General features: G+C 50.9%; 1 protein-coding gene and 1 long non-coding RNA gene across 8 annotated transcripts in view; one reads left to right on the top strand and one right to left on the bottom strand.

Annotated features, from left to right (window-relative positions):
- Window positions 1-459: 459 nt before the first annotated feature.
- Window positions 460-11,310, bottom strand: LOC131396132 (uncharacterized). Of its 5 annotated transcripts, XR_009216424.1 has the most exons (8): window positions 10,230-11,310; window positions 9,776-9,974; window positions 9,034-9,128; window positions 6,164-6,213; window positions 3,869-4,013; window positions 2,953-3,090; window positions 2,765-2,833; window positions 460-2,304 (listed from the first exon to the last, which is right to left on the bottom strand). It is a non-coding gene; the product is annotated as an uncharacterized LOC131396132 (long non-coding RNA). The 5 variants fall into 5 exon arrangements; XR_009216423.1 differs by lacking the exon at window positions 2,953-3,090; XR_009216426.1 differs by lacking the exon at window positions 2,953-3,090 and having other exon boundaries at window positions 460-2,299.
- Window positions 10,199-20,660, top strand: part of SMPD3 (sphingomyelin phosphodiesterase 3) — a 32,978-nt gene continuing 22,516 nt past the window's right edge. The window contains exons 1-2 of one of the 3 annotated variants that reach the window (XM_058528100.1): window positions 10,199-10,232; window positions 12,627-12,693. The gene's annotated coding sequence lies outside the window, so the exon portion shown is untranslated. Of the gene's footprint in view, window positions 10,233-11,909; window positions 12,525-12,626; window positions 12,694-20,660 lie in introns of those variants that run through there. The other 2 variants (XM_058528099.1, XM_058528098.1) reach the window with 2 other exon arrangements.

Below are 20,660 nucleotides of genomic sequence, written 5' to 3'. Positions count from 1 at the left end.
GATGAGGTTGCAGGTGTGCACATGGCCAGTCTGAATGATGTCCCCATCTGTGTCTAGAACACATGAGTGTGTATACCTATAACATATGGTACTGAGAAAGTTTGTTTCTTCCACTTAATTTTCTAAAAACTGTCAGAAAGTGCAGGTTGGTTCTTCTTGTCTGAGTCGAATCTGACCACCACTGTTGTCTAACTCACTGGCCAGCTTCTGTATCTTGATAAATGTTACTCAGAGCCACCATATTGAATTGGGAGTTGATTATATCTGATTTACCCTATAATAGGATTAGGTCCATTTCCTGGGATGTAGCAGAAGGGCCTGATGGTCACCAAGCTGACCATAATTACTTCTTAAAATTGCAGCCCAAATGAGTCATGCCAAGGTCCCCTAACTAAGCAGGACACTCCAGCAGAGCTGGGCAAGACCCCACAAGAAGCACCATGGCTGCTGGTACTTCCACAGAGCCCTGGATCCTTACCCAGGACCACCTCACCCCTGATGCATGTATTTGAAGGTAGCCCCTTCCAGAGGCCACTTGCCAAAGGCAGGAAGTGGGACCAGGAGGCTCTGTGGCAGGATGGATTGAGAAGAGCTATGGTTTCAGAGTCAGATGGACCTGGGTGCAAATCCCAACTCCTCCAGTGTGATCTTGAGCAGCATGCTTTACCTCTCTGGGCCTCAGTTTCCTCATCTGTAAAACTGTGGTGACAATAGTTGCTGCCCTGCTGTGGTGTAGAGTGGGGAGGTGTGATGACGTCAGGAACTTGGCCTCGGCTTCGTGGAGCCAAGGGCTTCGGGGTACCATGGACGTCACTGACATGCCTCATTTGTAACAAGGCACTCCTCTCTGGACACGGTCGCTACAGAAGTGACGTTGTTACCTGGCTGCTGGCCAAGTCTTCTAATCAATGAGGACAGGGAACCTGGCAGTCTGGGCAAGAAGCAGCTGACTGGGCTCTGAGTCATCCAGGAGGAATGGGGACCACTGCCCTCCCCACACACTGCAGTCAGCTGCCTCTGGGGGAGCCTGGGCCTGGAGGGTCCTTCTGTGTGGGTGTCCCCATGATGGGATGGATGGACTTAGCTCTTCTAGACTCCATGAGACTTGAAGGGGGTCCCTTCCAGTCCCACTCCCCTCCATCCCAGGTAGCAGACATGTTGGTGGGGAGGACACTAGTGTTGTCCTTTTTACATCCGAAGCCTGTGGAACCAGGGACTGGCATTCACCAGTAAAGCAAAGTGGTGACTGGATGTGCAGTGGGGCATCAGGCGACAGGGCAGTGGAGTTGGATGGTGGCCCCTCCTGCCTCAGTCCCACACCTCCACCCTGATCCCAGAGTAGGAGCCCAGGTAGTAGGAGAGGCCAGAAGTCCCCATCTGGGGAGAGCAGGGCCTGACCCTAGAGCCTAGCCAGGCCTGATTTTGAATCCTGAAGTGACCCCCACACACACACCCTCGCCCAAAGAGACAGTTTTCTTCCTTCAGTGTTTGAATGCAAGTCCAAGAGCCCCGAGGTGCAGGGAGAGGCTCTGTGGGCCTAAGGAAGCCTAGAGGCTCTGCTCTCCTTGTTCAGAGCCAACAGCTACAGGTTCAGTGTTTAAAAACATTTGAAGCAACAGAGGAACTGTTTATCAATATTTAAAAAAAGAAATGTAATTAGAGGTTGGCAAAGCCCCAGAGCTTCTGGCTACGGGTGTCAAAGGCTTCCTTGACCTGGAGCCGGGAACAGAGAGAAAGGGAACCGCAGACACGGTCTGCCTTGGTGTGTTCTGCCACAAATCCCACTTGACGGGCGCTCCCTACTGAGGCTCATAAAGGATTCTGTGGCTAATAGAATGGCATTTCACATATGTCCACATTTTTTCATTCCTAGGTGGTTTTTCTTCCTAAACTTAGGAATATGGACATTCTACTTTAAGAGCATTAATTACCGTCCAATTTTAATGTAACTAATGCGAACAAAAAAGCCAACTTTGAGCTGAGGAAAGGAAACAAAAGTAATTTATGGGGTAATTTTATGTTCACATCCCTCAAGATTGCCTGAGAACATTTGTCTAATGCATTTATTTCTGGTCAAGAGACATGAATAACCGGCTTTTTGGTGGTTTCTGGAGAACAAGGTGAAGGCTGGCCACATCTGCCTCGGAGACGCCGGCTCGGGCCACCTCAGGCCAGGATCCCTCCTCAGGCTCAAAGAAGTAGTGTCAGGAAGGTAAAAATAGAGCAAGGGATTCGGCAACAGCTTTGACACATGGTTTTCTCATTGCAGGGATTGCCACGTAGGGCCCTCCTTTTCCAGCTATTCTAAGTGAAAAAGAAAAAAAGTAAGATTATCTGAGAACTAAATAAAAACAGTGCTATATTTTAGCCACCTTTTCTGCATTCTTCCGCCTTCTCCCAAGTGCTCTTTTTGGCTCCTCTCTCCTCACCAAGCCCAAACTGGGATGCGTCCCGACGTTCTCTCCTTGACCCCCTTTTTTCCTCCACCTGCCCTCCTTGAGAGCAGGCATCCACAGCTACGGCTTCAGCACGGGGTCCATGTGTCCACAGCCCTGGCACGTTCCAGGCGCCAGCCTGCCTCTTCGACAGTCCTCCTCCCACTATGAGGCCCCAACATCCCAGAACAGATTTAGCCTCTCCTTTTGGAGGGTCGCATTTGGGGCATATTCCTCCCCTTAGTTGTTTTCTCCATAGCGTTGTCTGTATGTAGGTGGCCAGGACTGTTTGACATATGACCCCCAGTCTCAGCCCCTCCAGAGCTCACCTGAGGCAGGGCTGGGAGCCAGAGGGAAGGAAAATTTTTCCTTCTTCCTTTCTAGGTTCTTCAGCTGGTCTAATAATTAAATTGACATAGACAGATTAATAGCAGAAAAACAAATTTAATTTCATACTTATGGGAGCCCATAAAAATATGAGACTCAAAGAAGTGACCAAAGCAGGCAGCTTTTATACCTTTTAGACAAGAAACAATAACTGTGTGTGGGCCGGCCCAGTGGTGTAGTGGTTAAGTTCACATGCTCCACTTCAGTGGCCCAGGGTTGGCGGGTTTGGATCCTAGGCCCGGTTCTGCACACGGCTCGTCAAACCATGCTGTGGCAGTGTCCCACATACAAAATGGAGCAAGATTGGCACAGATGTTAGCTCAGGGCCAAACTTCCTCACAGAATTAAAAAAAAAAAAACTTTGTGAAGAATTAACAAGACAATTTTGGGGGTGGGATAGTAAATTAGGGAGGAAGTAACAAGGTTAGTTTTTACAGCCTTCTTGGCCTTGAATTCCCTATCTCTGGTGACAAGGACGCCTTATACCCTCCTGGTACAAGAAAGGTACCTTTCACATGAGAGATTTATTTTCTGCTTTCAGGGGGACAAAGGAGGGTCAGAGTGTCCTTCTTGCACCACCTGTTTCTTTTTTTGTTTGTTTGTTTTTGAGGAAGATCAGCCCTGAGCTAACATCCATGCTAATCCTCCTCTTTTTTGCTGAGGAAGACCAGCTCCGAGCTAACATCTATTGCCAATCCTCCTCCTTTTTTGTCCCCCAAAGCCCCAGTAGATAGTTGTATGTCATAGCTGCACATCCTTCTAGTTGCTGTATGTGGGACGCAGCCTCAGCATGGCCGGAGAAGTGGTGCGTCGGTGCACACCCGGGATCCGAACCCGGGCCGCCAGTAGCGGAGCACGTGCACTTAACTGCTAAGCCACGGGGCCAGCCCCAGCACCAGCTGTTTCTTAAATAACTTTAATTCAAAATAATCAATATGCCAAAATGGCATATTTTGAGGTGGCATATTTTGCTCCCCTTCAGAGCAATGGGTACTCCATGCAGGAGGCCCTAATACTGAACACAAGGGGAGATCAGGAAGGCTTACCTGAAAAAGAGACTTTTCAGCTGAGACCTGAAGGTGAGGAGCAGCCAGCCAGGCAAGACGGCGGGTTCCAGCGTGAGGGGACAGCACGAGGAAAGGCCGGTCCTGAGAGAGACAAGGGACCACGGGAAGACACAGGAGGAGGGCTCTGGAGGCACAAGCAGAGGAGGATAAGATTGGCCAAGAGTGAAACAGGAGAGGATGATGCTCAGGGCATGGATTTTATCCTGGGGGCAATGAAAGTGTTTTAAGCTGGGAGGGTGCTCATGAAGAAAGATCACTCCGGTTTCTGTGTGGAGAATGGACAGTGGGGACAAGGCTGAAGGACCCCTGTGAGAGACAATGGGGCTTGACCAGGGTGTCCCCCACTGTCTCCCCTGCCCCCCAACAGTACTCTACCTGGCTCCTGCTGGTTCATACCTTCCAAGCCTCACCAGCTCTCTGCCCAGAGAGACATCCAAGACAACAGCCTGTGGACCAATTCACACTCAGGTGTTAAGGACAAATAGCAGCAGCATCCACCTCAGATCCCTCTGGGACAGAGGGTGGTAGCAGCAAAGAGGGGAGGAGGTGGCTACAAGCCTTCCCAGACCACTGAGGTGTTCCTCCCCTGCCTGTGGGTGCCTCCTGAGCATCAGGGAGCCCTGCGAGGCCATAGAGTCAACCACAGAGTCTAGGCTCTGCCACTCTCTAGCTGTGTGACTCCAGACAAGTCACTTAACCTCCCCAAGCCTCAGTTTTCCTCTCTGAGTATGGGAACTATAATACCTAACCTCCCCAGGCTGTTTAGAGGATTAAACAAGAGGATGTGCATGTAACACTCTTAGCACAGTGCCTGGCACACAGCGGGTGCCCCCAAAATGTTGATGATGATGGTGATGATGATCTCAGCAATCTGTAGGTTCTACCACTGCATGCATGTGAGTTCACACAAGTCTTTTAACCTTTAAGGCTACATTTTTGCATATTACTCTTTATACAAGGCAGCCTAATTGATGCACTAGTTGAAACAATTGGGAGCAGTCCCAATTGGCATAACACAGGCATAACTCCTGCTGTGCCACCTGGTATGTACAGAAGAAATTGAACCTTTTGGTGCCTGACATTCTGGCCTGGCTACAAACCATTTTATTAATTCAACCAAGGTTCCGTGAGTGCCTCTCAGGGACTAGACTCTGCACTCGGTGCTCATGGGAGCTCTAGGCTGCCAGTACAAAGCCCTGTGGGTGTGTGATTGAGGGGATGGGGTTGACAGCTATAGAGCTGAGTCTTAGAGGATAGGTGCCAGGTGGATGGACCGGGGAAGGTGTTCCAGACACAGGGGACAGCATGTGCAAAGGCATGGGGGCGTGAAAGAGCATGGCATGTTCCAGGAAAGATGAAAGCTAGAGGTTGGGGCCATCAGAACGAAGCAGTGGGAGGGAGGGAAAGGCAGAAATAAGGCTGAGGAGGGCAGGGCTGCATCACCAAGGGCCCCAAGCCAGGCCAGGTAGAGGGATTTGTTCTGTGTGTGGAGGGAGATCTGGAGATGCTGGACAAGGGCAGAATGAACTCAGAGTGGCTTATAGTGGGGATCACACGTTTGGACATGGACCATGACAGAGGGGCCTAAATGCAAGGCTAATCGTTGTGCAACCATGGCAAGAAATGAGGAGGCCTAAGGGGAGGTGATGGACAGGAAAGCAGGGACTGGAAACAGACTGCAGAGGTAGGAGTGATTGGCCTTGACTCTGAACAGGATAGGTTGAGGGTGAGGGAGGGGCCAAGGACAGGGCCTCTGCCCAACTGACTGTTGGGAGCTCGGCTCTCCGAGGCTGGCAGCTCTGTAGCTGGAGCAGGGAGGGTGGGGCTGGTCAGCTCAGGCCAGGCACAGAGCTGAGGGGCCCAGGGGACAGGACTCTGCCCCCTGCCTTCTCTCCACTGCTTTCAGTCTCCCTCTGTCTTTCTCTCTTATTTAACTGCCACCACTAGGAAACTAAATACTTTTTAATTGTTTAATATATTTCCTTGTTTTTCATCTAAAAAAATGAGGAAGTGGCATGTTTTCTATTTCCTCTGCAAACAGAAAAGCAAAGTTACCAATACACGGTCTCACATGTGTATGAATCTCTAGATTTTTATCTCCCTAGACGTGTTTAAAAAAAAAAAAAGTTCAGGTACAAGGTTGAGGCTTGGCAACATCCCTTTGGTGCCCAGCTGCCCCTGGGTGCCCCCCCCCCAAGAGAGTCTCAGGCTGGGCAGCCATGGCCAAGCTCAATGCTCAAGCTCTAGTGAGACCCTGACGTGACAGCTCTTTACCTGTGGGATCTGTGGATCTTCCCTCAAAGCCAGAGGCACGTTCTTAAACCCTGGGATGATGACATTTTGATAAAGTTTTAAAAAACCATTTCACTTTGCAAGACAAACAGCTAATGAAATAGATTCTTTTTTGGTAACCACCCATACACCAATCAATCCGTCACTTGGAAAACTGTTTCCTGAGAGGTGTGAAGTGAGGCCACTCTGGAGTTCTATGGGAACAGAGAGCCCCCGAGAAGCTTTCCTCTCACCCAGTTTACACTCGCCACCCCAAGCAAAGAAACTATCTGATTCAGAGCACAGGAAAAACACAGCTAATTAGTTGCTCAATCAATACTGACTTTTGGAAGATGAGCAGGAGGCAAATGTTCCACTGTTTACGTGCAGCAGGTGCCGTCCAGCCGGCCCACACTGTCATGAGTGTATCTTGCCTCTGTTTCTTTTCAATTCCATCCCAACTGGGGAAAAAAAAAGTGCTTCCCACCCAGAGCGCTTGCTGAGTGAGTCACATCACGGGGGCCTCTTCTGTGCTGCAGCCATTCAAGTAAGAAGTTAAAACAAGGGGTCAACGCTATCAACAAAAATCAATAGGACAGGCCTCAGTCATAAGACATATGCCCTCTGTGCCCACCTGAGGCCACCATCAGAATAAAGAGGCCCTCCCCTCACTCACTTTATCTTCCTCTCTGAGTGACTGCTTCTTGTCTTTTCTCCCCTTCTTTTCCCTTAGCCCTAATTCCCTTACTGCTTTAAAAAAAAAAAAAAAGGCCTCATTATATTATACATAGAACACAATTTAAGTCACCTTAAATCTTTTTTGGAACAAGAGAGAATAAATCTTAATCAGAACCTCCCTCAAAGCAGCTCTAACTGCAGAATTCTGCTACACTAAACTCAGAAGGGAAGCAGGCCGCCACAAGTGCTAAATAATGAACAGCAGTGTCTGCACACAGTAGGCCCTCCATAAATGCAAATTCATTTGTTTTTTAAATGACAGAATCTGAAAGGCCTCAGGAACAAACAAGATGAATTAGGTAATTACTTTGAAAGAAATAAATGACAGGGGCCGGGCCCATGGCATAGTGGTTAAGTGCGCGTGCTCCGCTGCTGGCGGCCCAGGTTCGGATCCCAGGCAGGCACCAATGCACTGCTGGTCAGGCCATGCTGTGCCGGCGTCCCATATAAAGTGAAGGAAGACGGGCACAGATGTTAGCCCAGGGCCAGTCTTCCTCAGCAAAAAAAAAAAAAAAAAGAGGAGAATTGGCATGGATGTTAGCTCAGGGCTGATCTTCCCCACAAAAAAAAAAGAAAAGAAATAAATGACAAAAGAAAATTACTAACAAGAACAGATCAGAACAAAAAATGGCTATAATTCCATGGTGAAAACTATAAAAGAATTGAAAAACATCTGGAAGTAGTAGCTGGCATAACTGAAACAATAGAACAAAGAAATCAGTGATGTTGAGGATAAAGTAAAACATCAAACCAGAAATGTAGATGAAGAAAACAAACAGAGGTGCAAATAACTGATTTGGAAAATGGGAAATGTGTCAGAGCCCTAAAATTGGAGAGAGAAAGATGAACGGGATGAGGCATATGCTGAGGGAAACATCAGGAAATAAATAATACAAGAAAAGTTTCGGGCCGGCCCCCTGGCTTAGCGGTTAAGTGCACGCGCTCCGCTACTGGCGGCCCAGGTTGGCATCCCGGGCGCGCACCAATGCACCGCTTCTCCGGCCATGCTGAGGCTGCGTCCCACATACAGCAACTAGAAGGATGTGCAACTGTGACATACAACTATCTACTGGGGCTTTAGGGAAAAAAAGGAGGAGGATTGGCAATAGATGTTAGCTCAGAGCTGATCTTCCTCAGCAAAAAAAAGAGAAGGATTAGGATGGATGTTAGCTCAGGGCTGATCTTTCTCACAAAAAAAAAACAAGAAAAGTTTCCAGAGATGTAAAAACAGCTCAGCCACCACAGCATGGCTTGATGAGCGGTGAGTAGATCTGCCCCCGGGATCCGAACCTGCAAACCCGGAGCTGCTGAAGCAGAGCGTGAGAACTTAACCACTACACCACTGGGCTGGCCCCCACATATTGTGACTTTTAAATTTAACTCTAAGGGAAAGAAATAAGCATTTGCTAGTTAAAATTTTGAATGATAAATTATCTAGCAAGCTGAAGTGAAGGAAGATATGTTCTTCTGAAATTGGATAAGAATGACAAAAGAAATGACATCACAAATAGTAAAGATAAGAAGAACTTCAGGAAAAAATGTGCAATTCTAACCACATGTGTGTATTCTAATCGCGTATCAGTTATGCTCCTAAACAAGACTTGCTCTGTACAAGTAGAAGAAAACAAAGTCATTTAAAAATAGGGGAGAATTTGTGCACAATTATACTTTTTAAAAGCAAAGGAGAATGACTTTTTACAAAAATATAAAAGACAAAAGCTGATATAACAAGACTTTGGAATTAGAATAGACCAATTGAAAAAGAAAGAATAAATGACCTGACAAAATGTAACCACTCCTAAGACTTCACCTACACTCTAATAATTCCCAAATCCTGCTCCAGCCCAGACCTCTTCTCTGAGTTCTGGGTCTGAATATCCCACTGCCACGTGGTCACAGCCATGCAAATATCCCTCCACACCACAACTCTGCCTTTACCCACCCCACCCCTGGCCAGTGAGCGACTTCAGTGCCCATACTGTTGCCTGAACTAGAAACCTCTGAATTCATTCCTGGTCCTTTTCCATGCTCTCTAGCCACCCCTTGATACCATCCATTTGTATTAGTTTGCTGGGGCTGCCATAACAAAATATCAGAGACTGGACGGCTTAAACAAAAGAAATTTATTTTCTCACAGTTCTGGAGGCTAGAAGTCTGAGATCAAGATTCTGGCTGATTTGGTTTCTGGTGAGATCTCTCTTCCTGGCCATGCAGGCCTCACAGGGCCTTCCTGCAATGCATATGCAAGGCAGTGGGAGCTCTCTGATCAGGGCCCCACTCTTATGACCTCATTTAACCTTAATTACTTCCTTAGAGGCCCCATCTCCAAATATAGCCACAGGGGGGATTAGGGCTTCAACATATGAATTTGGGGAGTGGGGGCAGCTCCTCTCACCAGCCATTGATAGCAGTTACTCTGGGGTACTTCTGCACCCCTCTAAGGTCTCAACCAAACACACAGACAGGCCATCTGTGCATGCCTGTCCAGCCATGCCTCTTCCCTTCCCTTGGTGTTGGGGGTCTAGGGGTAACTCCTTCACCACAGTTCAGTCAAGACCTTTCCCCAAGGCCAGCAGCTGCTCCGCACCCTCACCTCAAGGGGCTTCTGCCAACACAACCTGGTCTCATGTCTGCATGAAGTCTGACCAGCACACTCAGCAGAGGACTATGTGACTTTGTATATGTTACCAAACCTTTCTGGGCTTGAATCTTGTTGAAGGTATCTGGCCCCAGCATCACCATGTGGATAAATAAACCAACCTCCTTGGTGCCAGGCCCTTGACAAACAATATTTCTGGACCTGTGAAGTTGGTATTATTATCTTCATTTCAAGAAACTGAGGCTTGGAGACATGCTCTGCCTGAGGCCACTACTTACTGATCTGGGGAGCAGATCTGCCCAACTCCACAGCTGGTTCTGCTGCATAGGCTGTGTCTCAGGAGACATAGAGGTATCCAGGAAGCTGGACCAAGCTCTGTGCGTCCAGGGACGTAGTCTCACTTGGAGCTGCACGTCCATCACGGGTCACCCCAGGTGCTGGTCTGTGGTCTAGGGGCCTGTGGGCTTGAGGCTCCTGCTGGACAAGCAGGCAGGCGCGTGCTTAGGACCACTGCTGGCTCTAAAGACACTGCCTTGCTGTGCTGGGTAAACGGCCCACTTTCCATGCCTGTCCCCTAGGCTCGCCCTGCCCCACTCCCACTGCCTATTTAAGCAAGAGGCTCCGACTTCACTCGGCCCAGGCACCACCAGCTTCCGGAACTAGGAGAGCAGCGCTGCAGGCCTTGCTTGCTCAGTCGGGGATGAAAGGTCCTTCTGTTTCACCATTTCTTACCGGGTGCGTTTTGAATGATGATGCTGGGCTGTAGCGGGAGCTGATTCTGCAGGCCTTGGAGTGTACTGAGGTGTGTACTGGCAGAGGGAGGCTCTGATTGAAGTTTTCCCATTTCTAATCCCTGACTTGATGTGATCTTATTTTCAAAGAAGGAGAAGGGCTGTAGTTTGTGAAAGGACAGAGGAGAGCATACTTCAAAACAAGGTCTGGCTCAGAATATCAATGATCTGACATGTTTTTCTTTTCTTTTGAGAAAAGAAAAGCTGCTGTAATTTCAAGGTTGAAGAGATTCCATTTCCCCTCAGGAACCCCTCCCTAAATAGTCAGTTCTTGTCATTTAATTCTATTTTGAAAAGACACACAAGATTTTTCAGAAGAGCTTGGTAGGGGAGAGAGGCTGTGCAGCTGGTGGGCGACAGTTTGGAAACGCCTGAGGACAAAGACTCTCCTTGACAAACTTCTCATTGAGAGATGAGGAGTGAGCTCCTCCTCACTCACTTCTAGAGAGGGTGGTGGGAGCTGAGAGTCCCACAGGCTGGATGCCTCAAGAGAGGCCTGCCTCCTTTGTGTCCACTTCCAGATACTTGCCAGCCTGTGGTCTAGGGTCAGGTTAGCCCAGCAAGAGGATGAGGGATAGGCATTCATGCAGATCATCAGCCTACTGAGGGTGAGGAGGCAGGCATCCCAGGTACAGGGGACAGGACCTCCCCTGGAGGCCAGGACAGCAGGTCACCCTCTGTCCTCCCAGCAGGCTGGACTCCCCAGGCTTTGGGTGGAGAGGGGTGCCTGCCAGGTGCTTTACTCAGAGGAAACAAGCTAGGGTGTCCACATGGAAATAAGGGCCCCTAGGGGCACACAGGTCACCTCGTGTAGAGCGAGGACCTAGGGGCTCTGTCTTCCTTCTTCCCACCCTGATCTGGCAGCATCAAGTTCCCATGCTCGCTTGGTCCTGTGACCCCCGGTGTTACAGGGGAGGGAGCATCTGAGGCTCAGAGGTTAAATGACTTACCCAAGACCCTTCAGCTGATGGATGACAGATCCAGGATTAGAACTCAGGCCTCACTGGAGTTTTTCAAGGTAGATTCCTAATGAGGAGAGCCAACCGTTTGCCAAGTGAGGAAATACTCCCGCCAGCCCTTCTGCAACATCTTTGGCTTGGGCACAGAGGGATTGGGATTCTAATTACAGATTCTTCTGAAACAGTTGTGTGATTTGCAAAATAAATGTATATAAAGGATGGGGGCTGATCCAGAGGGGCCCTGGGGATTAACGGTTGCCTCTGGGATGTGGAGGTGGTAAGAGTATTTTGGGCTGGGCAGCAGAACTGGCTTGAAAAGGTGGAGAGCCAAGGAACTCCGAAAGGGGCTGAACTTCCTGGGCCTGAGTCCAGGGGATGGGGTCAGGAGCCAAGGAAGAGCCTGGAAAGTCGGGGGCTGGACTAAGGAGCCAGGACCGCGCTTGAGGCCAGGGGGCGAGTCAGAGAGCTGTGTGGGGCCGGGAATCAGTGGGCCCGGCCAGAGTGTCGAGGCCGGGACCAGAAATCGGGGGTGAGGCCAGCACCTGAGGCCTGGGGCGGGGCTAGACGGGCGGGGCGGGGCCAGAGAGCGGGACCCCCGCCTCAGAATCCCTCTGCGGCGCGAGAGTCTGGTGCAGCGGGTCCTCCGGCTGGGTCTGTGAGGGATGCGGGGAGCCGGTTGTGTCGTGTCCAAAGGCCTCCGCTCACACGAGTGCCCTCCCACCTGTTCCCTCCGAAGACCCCCATGGGTTCACAAAGTGTCTCGGCTGAGCCTCCCCTTCGCCGGCCTGTCTACCTTCCCCCTCATCTGCTGCTAAATCCCTCTAGTTCTTCCTCTCAACGCGGCTTCCTCCCTTACCCCACTCACGTCCCGGTAGCCACTGTCCCTCACCCCGGGCCTGGGCTGAACTCTCCCCCACCCCCAGTTATCTTTGCGAGGCTGAGATTACATGAAGCTCCTGGGGAGAGCTCCGATTGTTCTACCTTTGCCTATCAGATCAAACCCAGGCCCCGCGGCTACAGCTCTGAATTCGCCTCTCCCCGCCCCTCACCCCGCACATCCCCGCCCTGGCCCGGGTCCGGCTGGCCACGTGGAGGTCTCATCCCACCCGTCCGCGGAGTCCTACCCACTTGTCAACCCTCCTACCTCCCGGGCCTATCCAGGTCTGTCTCATAAACCTCCGCCCCCACGCCCTCCGGCTGCACTTTCTCCGCTGGGACAGCCGGGCCCACACCCTCTCCTTGGCGACCTGCAGGGTGTGGCGGTGCCTCCTGAGCAGGTGGGGCCCCTTGGTCTTTGTACCTGGCTCACCTGTACTGGGCTGCTGAGCGGCTATGGACTGAGTTCCGGGCACCTCTGTGAACTGCTCGTCTCCTTTCAGGTCCTTGACTCCGCAGTGACGCTCCCTCTGCAGACGGAAGGACAAGAAGGTCCCAGCGGCCCCTCAGGTAAGACAGGGGCTCCTGGAACCAGGGGAGAAGGTGGTGTTCCAGGCCTCCCGTCACAGGCTACTTATTAATGTTTTGTATAAAGAGGTGCTGTGTGAGATTGTTTAAGATAAGATTCTGCTGCTGTGTTAAAGAGTTTGAAACACACGTCTGGGGTAAGCAATCTGGGGCAGGCAGTTTGGTCCTATTCTGAACCTACCCTCGTGTGGAGTACAATGCCAAGGGAGGGCGTATGTCTGACACACCCAAATCTATGGGAAAAATACAAACTCCTTCAATATGTAGGGGAAGGATTGAGGCAGCACATCACAAAAGGGAAGGAATACAATTTATTTTTATTTATTTTTTCTTTTTGAGGAAGATTGGCCCTGTGCTAACATCTGTTGCCAATCTTCCTCTTTCTTTTTTCTCCTCAAAGCCCCAATACCTAGTTGTATATCATAGTTGTAGAGCTATGGCTCTTCTATGTGGGACACTGCCTCAGCATGGCTTGATAGGCGGTGAGTAGGTCCACGCCCAGGATCCGAACCGGGGAAGCCCGGGGTACAGAAGCAGAACCAGCAAACTTAACCACTACGCCTCTGGGCCAGCCCCAGAATACAATTTAAATATCCTGGAAAATGTAAACAGGCATCATTATCCACTAAACTATAAAAAAAAAAAAAAAAAATTTAGGGCCGCCCCGTGGCTTAGCGGTTAAGTGCACGCGCTCTGCTACTGGCGGCCCGGGTGCGGATCCTGGGCGCGCACCTACGCACTGCTTCCCTGGCCATGCTGAGGCTGCGTCTCACGTACAGCAACTAGAAGGATGTGCAACTATGACATACAACTATCTACTGGGGCTTTGGGGAGAAAAAAAAGGAGGAGGATTGGCAATAGATGTTAGCTCAGGGCCGGTCTTCCTCAGCAAAAAGAGGAGGATTAGCATGGATGTTAGCTCAGGGCTGATCTTCCTCACAAAAAATAAATAAATAAATAAATAAAATAAAAATAAATAAATTTAATGCTAAAACCCAGAGCTGGTAATGAGGCTATGAAACAGGCATTCTCAAACAACTTTTGTGGAAAGGAGTTTGGCAATGTGTATCAGAAGCTTTAAAGTTTACTTTGTAATTCTACTCTTGAATAGGTCCCAGAGAAATAATTCAAACTACTGGGCCATTCTCAAGAATAAAAGCAGAAACTAGCAACACAGTGACCCCCTGACAGTCGGGAACTTCAGTCCTGGAGCCAGGACAGCAAGACCATTATATGAACCTGCTCCCTCCCAAATATTGGCAAATTAAATTAAGAGTTGGTGGGGAAGTCACCAGGCTGGGGTAGAGAGATCTGGGGGTCCAAGGTGATGATGATGGGTGGAAGAACAGAAGAGGAGGTGGATGAGGCCGGCAATCCACAGGGAGAGAAGAAGGTTATTGGGATCTTCACTAAGGGCTCGGTGGGGGTGGGTGACAAATATAACCTTCAGGGGACTGGGAAAAAGGGGTGAGGATCTTGTTTTGTGGGAATTGAGGCAGCAGGACAAGGGGAATAGTGTGAGGACTTTGTTATCCTTCCTCTGGAAACTTGTTCTGGAGGTAGGGGGGCTTGGTTCTGGACAGTGCTCATTTACATATTTTGAATATGTTTGCATATCATTTGTATTCAGCCTTGGTGAGAAAGGTAGTGAGGAAAGGGAAATTGGAGCCAGGTGACCTGGCTGCACCTATCAGGACTGCCATTTACTTCTCTGCGTCTCAGTTTTCTCATCTGTCAATGGGGCCAACAGTACCCACTTGGGGTGGTTGTACACTGTAGATGCACCATAAATGTGAAGAGCACATTCTGTGAAGTGTGTGCTGTGCAACATCTGCCCAGACATCCTAGAGAGGTGGATCTATTAGTTCTGCCTTTCTGATGCTCATTTCTAGTCTCCCTCATGTCTTTGCCATGGACTGGCTGGTAGCTGTGCCCCCACCTCACCTCAGAGAATGGAAGGTAGGGAGGGAATGACTTTGAGGTCCTGAGCAGGCCACAGGTGGCCCCAGATGAGCTGGATTGCTGAAGTCACTCTGGCTCTACTCCAGGTCTGCAGGGGGCAGGGCTGACACTTGCCAGTCAGTCATCAGGTTCCTATTATCTGCCTACTATGTGCCCAACACACAGCTAGGGTCAGGTGATGGGATAAAATACTGAGTGCCTGCAAGGTGACACAGGCCTCAGAGGTAGAAAACAGACCCCCATTCCCCAGGACTGGAAGCTGAAGTAGGGGGTGAGCACCTCACCCTCCACCCACAGAGCTCCAGGGCTGCTAGTGTCAGCCATGTGGGCAGGGTCCCTGGTCCTGCAGAGACACCCCGTAGGGCCACACACATAAGGCACTCCCTCCTTTTGTTTGGAGGGATGAAATTGGCCACATTGCTGGAGCCTCCTTTCTCCGTTCTGTTTCTAGCTGGGTAGATCTGAAGGTGTGAGGGGCTGGTCACCTTTCTGGTGTGCAGACTGCAAGCATGCAATAAATGCACAGACACTACCAGCTGTCAGAGAGAAATGGCCTGTTTGAGCCAGGCCTCAGGTCTTTAGTTATCCCTGGGGCCATAGAGTAGGGAACTGGCTGGGGTTGGTGAAGAGACCATCATTGTGACTTCTGAACCCTGAGCCCCTCTGCTGAGGCCTCACTCCTTCATTCAGATGAGGGCTGTGAGGGAACAGCCCCAGCAAAGGTGTGGAGGTCTAGAAGGGTGTGGTGGGGAACTGCGCAGGTCAGGGGCCCCTGGGACTCCAGAAGTAGGGGATGTAGAGCAATCAGGCTGCTGGGCCTAGCCTGCCCTTCCCTGCCAGATGCATCAGCCTGGGGTCAGCAGGCGCCACTGAAGAGTTTAACAGGGGAGCAATGTGGTCCAATGTATAGTTTAGAAAGATGCCACCAGCTGCCATGTGGACCAGAGGAAGGGAAGCCAGCTGCAGGGAGACCAGGTGGTGGCTATTGCAGTGTCCAGGTGAGAGAGGGTGAGGCCTGAACTGGGCATGGCTGTGGGAATGGATACAAGGGGTTAGGGAGGCAGAACCGTGGGCTGGTGCGAGGAGGCAGGGTATGGAGGAAGCTCAGGGCCAGGGGACTACTCGGGAGACAGCTGGTGTTGGGGGAACTGGAGGAAGAGGAATGATGAACTTTTAGGGGAAGATGGAGAGCTGTCAATCAAATTCATAGGGTCAGAGATCAGGAGATGCCTGGGCTGTCACCTAGGAACAGGTGACCCTGGAGGGATCAACTAAGAGAAGAGAGAAGAGGCAGGGGAAGGTCCAGCTCCCAAGGGGTAGGCAGGGGAGGAGGGGACAACAAAGGGCTCCGAGAAGGAGTAGTCCCAAGGGCCGGAAGGTAACAAGGACAGTGGCCCGGGACCAAGGGGCAGAGAGCTGACGGACAGATGAGGATCAAGCAGCCTTGGTCCGGCCCCGTGGCTTAGCAGTTAAGTGCGCGTGCTCCGCTGCTGGCGGCCCGGGTTCGGATCCCGGGCGCGCACCGACGCACCGCTTCTCAGGCCATGCTGAGGCCGCATCCCACATACAACAACTAGAGGGATGTGCAGCTATGACATACAACTATCTACTGGGGCTTTGGGGGAAAAATAAATAAATAAAATCTTTAAAAAAAAAAAAGCAGCCTCAACCTCCCTTTGGGCCTATTTCTTTTTTTTTTCTTTTTTTTTTCTTTTTTTGAGGAAGATCAGCCCTGAGCCAACATCCATGCCAATCCTCCTCTTTTTACTGAGGAAGACCTGCCCTGAGCCAACATTCATTGCCAATCCTCCTCCTTTTTTTTCACCCCAAAGCCCCAGTAGATAGCCGCACATCATAGTTGCACACTCCTCCAGTTGCCGTATGTGGGACGCGGCCCCAGCACGGCCGGAGAAGCAGTACGTCGGTGTGCGTCGGCCACCCGAACCCAGGCTGCCAGTAGCGGAGCGTTCTCACTCAACTGCTAAGCCACGGGGCTGGCCCGGGCCTATTTCTTAAAGCAAATCTAGTTGAAACTGCACAGACTCTTTTCTCATTGGTACTGACCTCTGTTCTGGAAATTTTCTTCCCAAAACTTTACCAGAAAGCCTGGTGAGACGCCCTGTCCACCTTCTGTCTAGCAGTGGGGGTGGTGCAGGTAGCCTCAAGCTGGGTGGCTGCCCAGACCCCCAGCCAGCCAGAGGGTCACTCAGCCCTCCCAGAGTGCAGGACAGACCCAGCGAGGACGCACTAGGCTCTCACTGCTCTGAGCGGAAGGATTACTCCAGGCTAGCTTGGTCTGCATGGTGTAGGTGGATGCTAACTGGACATTCTAAGCATTTAAGTTAAACAAATCAAACTAGGGATAAACTGTAAGTGAATGCATCTGATCCTGCTCTCAGGCCCATTTTCCACAGCTGCTCCTCCCCCCAGTGTCTCCTCCAGGGCTGCAGTCTAGGATCTGGGGGTCATTGGGGGTCCTCGAGGGCGTGGCCTGGCAGGTAGAACTTCCTGAGTGACTCCTCCTCCCTTATGCCTACTCTCAGCTCTCTCTGACTCTCTACCTTACCTCCCTCCCTTGCTCGCTGCTTGCTCCACACACCACCCACCACTTTCCTGTTCTAGGAACTCTAGGAGGATACCCCCACACTCAAATATACACACCTAGAAAGCAAAGGCTCTGCCCCCAGAAATTTCCCAGGGCCCTTGCTGTGAAATACCCCCGAGCAGTCACAGTGCTGCATCTGACTCATAGGCAATGGATGCCGAGCGCCCTCAGCCTCCCAGCTTAACAGTTGCTGCCCTGCCCCTGCCCCTGCCCCTCATCAGCCGTGGCACGCACCCGTCAGCCATGATCTTTTCCCCGCTGCTCTTTGCTGCGCCAGCGGACAAATGACTAATTCATAGTCTTATGCAAATGAAGGTCTAAGTCCCACCCCCCAGGCAACAGACTCTAACAGCCCCCATCCCTTCCCAGTTATAGATTCTGGAGCAGCCCCTTCACAGCCCTCACAGGCAAGTGAGGGGCAGCCCCACAGGCAAGTCGGAGGCCTCCCCAAGCAAGCAGCCGGTGGTTCAGCCTGAGCTGGGGCATCCTTTCTCAGGGGGAGGCCTTGGTCCAGAAATCCGGCCCTCAGGCCCAGCTGCCCAGGGCAGCAGGGAGGGTTGGTGAGATGCTGACGTCTGATTTTATTTACACATTTGCACTGACTGGCTTTATTTTTTTTATTTTTTTATTTTTATTTATTTATTTTTTCCCCCAAAGCCCCAGTAGATAGTTGTATGTCATAGCTGCACATCCTTCTAGTTGCTGTATGTGGGACGTGGCCTCAGCATGGCCAGAGAAGCGGTGTGTCAGTGCGCACCTGCGATCCGAACCTGGGCCACCAGCAGCAGAGCGCGCGCGCACTTAACCGCTAAGCCATGGGGCTGGCCCTGACTGGCTTTTTAATCTCTGCATAAATTCTCCTCTAGGACTCAGTTTGTTAAATGTTTTTTGCGTAGAAAACTTTAGGCTGAATGTGAAATGATTCCCTTCAGAAGAATTTTAGCAAGTCTGTTCTGTTTTAGGAAGGTTTGTCGTCTTCATCTGTGTTCTCTGGTGCCTTGAAATGCCTGCACACTGCTCAGTCGGCCAATCCATTCCAGGAGGAAAGGCAGTACTTGAAATGCAGCTGAGCACTGGGTCTGCATAAATCCTACCATTTGTGTGGACTTGTATTTAAAGTTCTACTCCCACAGAAAGTATGTTGTCATTTCTTCTTAAGCAAAGTATGTTCCAAGCCTTGTTCAGCTCATAAACCATTAACATCAGCCCTTGTGTCAGGGAAGCAGAGACTTTGCTGGGACAGAAGCCTCAACCGCAGAGCATGAGAGAAGCAAGATTCCTCTTGTTCTCTATCCCTGAGGAGGTTCTCTCCTGAGGGCAGAGGTGGCTCTGGCCAGCTGGGAATATGCTGGGGGTAGCACTCAGCCCGTCACACAGTAGACCCCACAGAGCTCACCTGAGACAGGTGATATGACCTGCTGGGGAGTTCTAGCATCTCCTGCTTATGGCTATTTGCAACGCCCAACTCAGGCACAGACCTCAGCACCTGGGCAGGCTCAGAGCACTTGAGGTAGGAGGCCCATGCCCACCTGGATGCTCAGCTGTTGGCATGTAGCCTCCTGATTTGGGCCTCGCTTGAGGATGTTGAAGCCTCCTTTCTAGTAGTCACAACTGCCTGTCCAGTCCTGCCCTGCAGCTGCCCTGTCAAAGCCCATAGGGAGAAGACCCTGTGAACAGAGTGATCTCAGACCTGCTTTTCATCATGGAGGAAGCCCTCACCCCCTAGCGTCTCCTGATCCCGGGCTCAGCCTCCACGGGAGCACAGGACTGGCAGGAGCCCTGTGGGCTTCAGCTTCCAGCAGACTAGGCAGGGAGATCTGGCTGCAGGCAGGTTCTTGAGCATAATACAAGGGATGGTGGGAATGAGAGAAGGTGCCGCTCAGGATGGCTCAGGTGTGGATTTACGGGCCAGCCACCATCCAGCCTTCTCCTTAATGGCTCCCTTTTCCATCAGCAATAGATGATTCTGGAATGGCAGGCAGTGGAGGGTAGGGTGGCCAGATCTTCAAACTCAGCCCCCTCCTGTGATGGAGCCCATGCTCTTGTGTCACTGCAGCACAAGGTCCTGGACCCAGGGGTACTGCTATTCTATAATTTTATTTATTTATTTATTTTTTCCCCCAAAGCCCCAGTAGATAGTTGTATATCATAGTTACACATCCTTCTAGTTGCTGGATGTGGGACGCGGCCTCAGCATGGCCGGAGAAGCGGTGTGTCGGTGCGCGCCCGGGATCCGAACCCCGGCTGCCAGCAGCCGAGCGCACGCACTTAACCACTAAGCCACCGGGCCGGCCGGTACTGCTATTCTAAACATTAGGTTGGTTCAGGCACCCCTGGCACAATCACCTCCAACCTGACTTGAGATTTGCTTTCCAGTCACGCCAGACTCGGCTTCCTCTGGGCTTTCTGAGCTCTGACATGGAAATGCCAAGGCTGGCTAATTGAAGGAGAGCCACAGAGCTGCTTGCAGCCTGTTCCTATTCTCAGAAACCACATGATGCATTAATAGCTCCCTTGGAAAGTTTCTATGTGAAAATTTTATGGCCCCTTTACCTGCACCTGGCTTGTGCAGAGGCCTGTGACTCGGGCAGCCCGCAACAGACAGTCCTGCCTGCCAGGAGATGGAGGCTGATGTCCCCCACACCATCCTTGCCCCTCGTTTGGGAAAGCAGGGCACCCTCTTGGTCAAGCAACTAACCTATCAAGGAGGAAATTTTGAAGGCTCTAGCTGTATCTCGAGGGCCTTTGCAGCAAGGAAATTAACAGTAGTAGTAGTAATAAAAATAATATCACCAGAGATGTGGCAGGCACTGCGCTAAGTGCTGCCCATGCATCGTCTCCAACTACACTGAGACATTTTTGTTATGTGTGCTTAACAGAGGAGGAAACTACGGCTCCTGAACCCAGCATGTCTGACATCAGAGACTGTGCTTGTAACATCTGCACTGCTGTCTCCTGAGGAATGCTCACTGGGCACAAATCATAGGCACCAGATCACCCAGGGCCTTCGAGGATTCAGGAGGGAGGCCCCCCGTTTGCCCAGTGAGCAGGCCAGGGGGTGCCACAGGAGGTTTGCGCAGGAAAGGAACTGACAAGAATTGAGTTTTAGAAAGATCTTGTAGCTGGTATATTTTAGACAGGATCCCTGAGGTGGCAAGTGACAGAAACCCAACTCACAGTGACTAGAGCAAAGAAAAGGGTGATTTGCTCACTCGTTAGTTAGAAAGTCTGGGGGTTGTGTTGGCTTCAGGCACAGGGAAATTGGAGCTCACAGATATCACCAGGACTTGGCCTCTCTCCTTCCAGTCCTAACGTCTGTTTTCCTCTGAATTAGATTCACTCTCAAGGAAGGCTCCGGAAGCTTCAGACTCTCAGTGCTTCC

The sequence above is a fragment of the Diceros bicornis genome, chromosome 32 (genome assembly GCF_020826845.1).
Source record: "Diceros bicornis minor isolate mBicDic1 chromosome 32, mDicBic1.mat.cur, whole genome shotgun sequence".
Taxonomy (NCBI): domain Eukaryota; kingdom Metazoa; phylum Chordata; class Mammalia; order Perissodactyla; family Rhinocerotidae; genus Diceros; species Diceros bicornis.
This window is presented reverse-complemented; position numbering and strand designations above follow the sequence as displayed.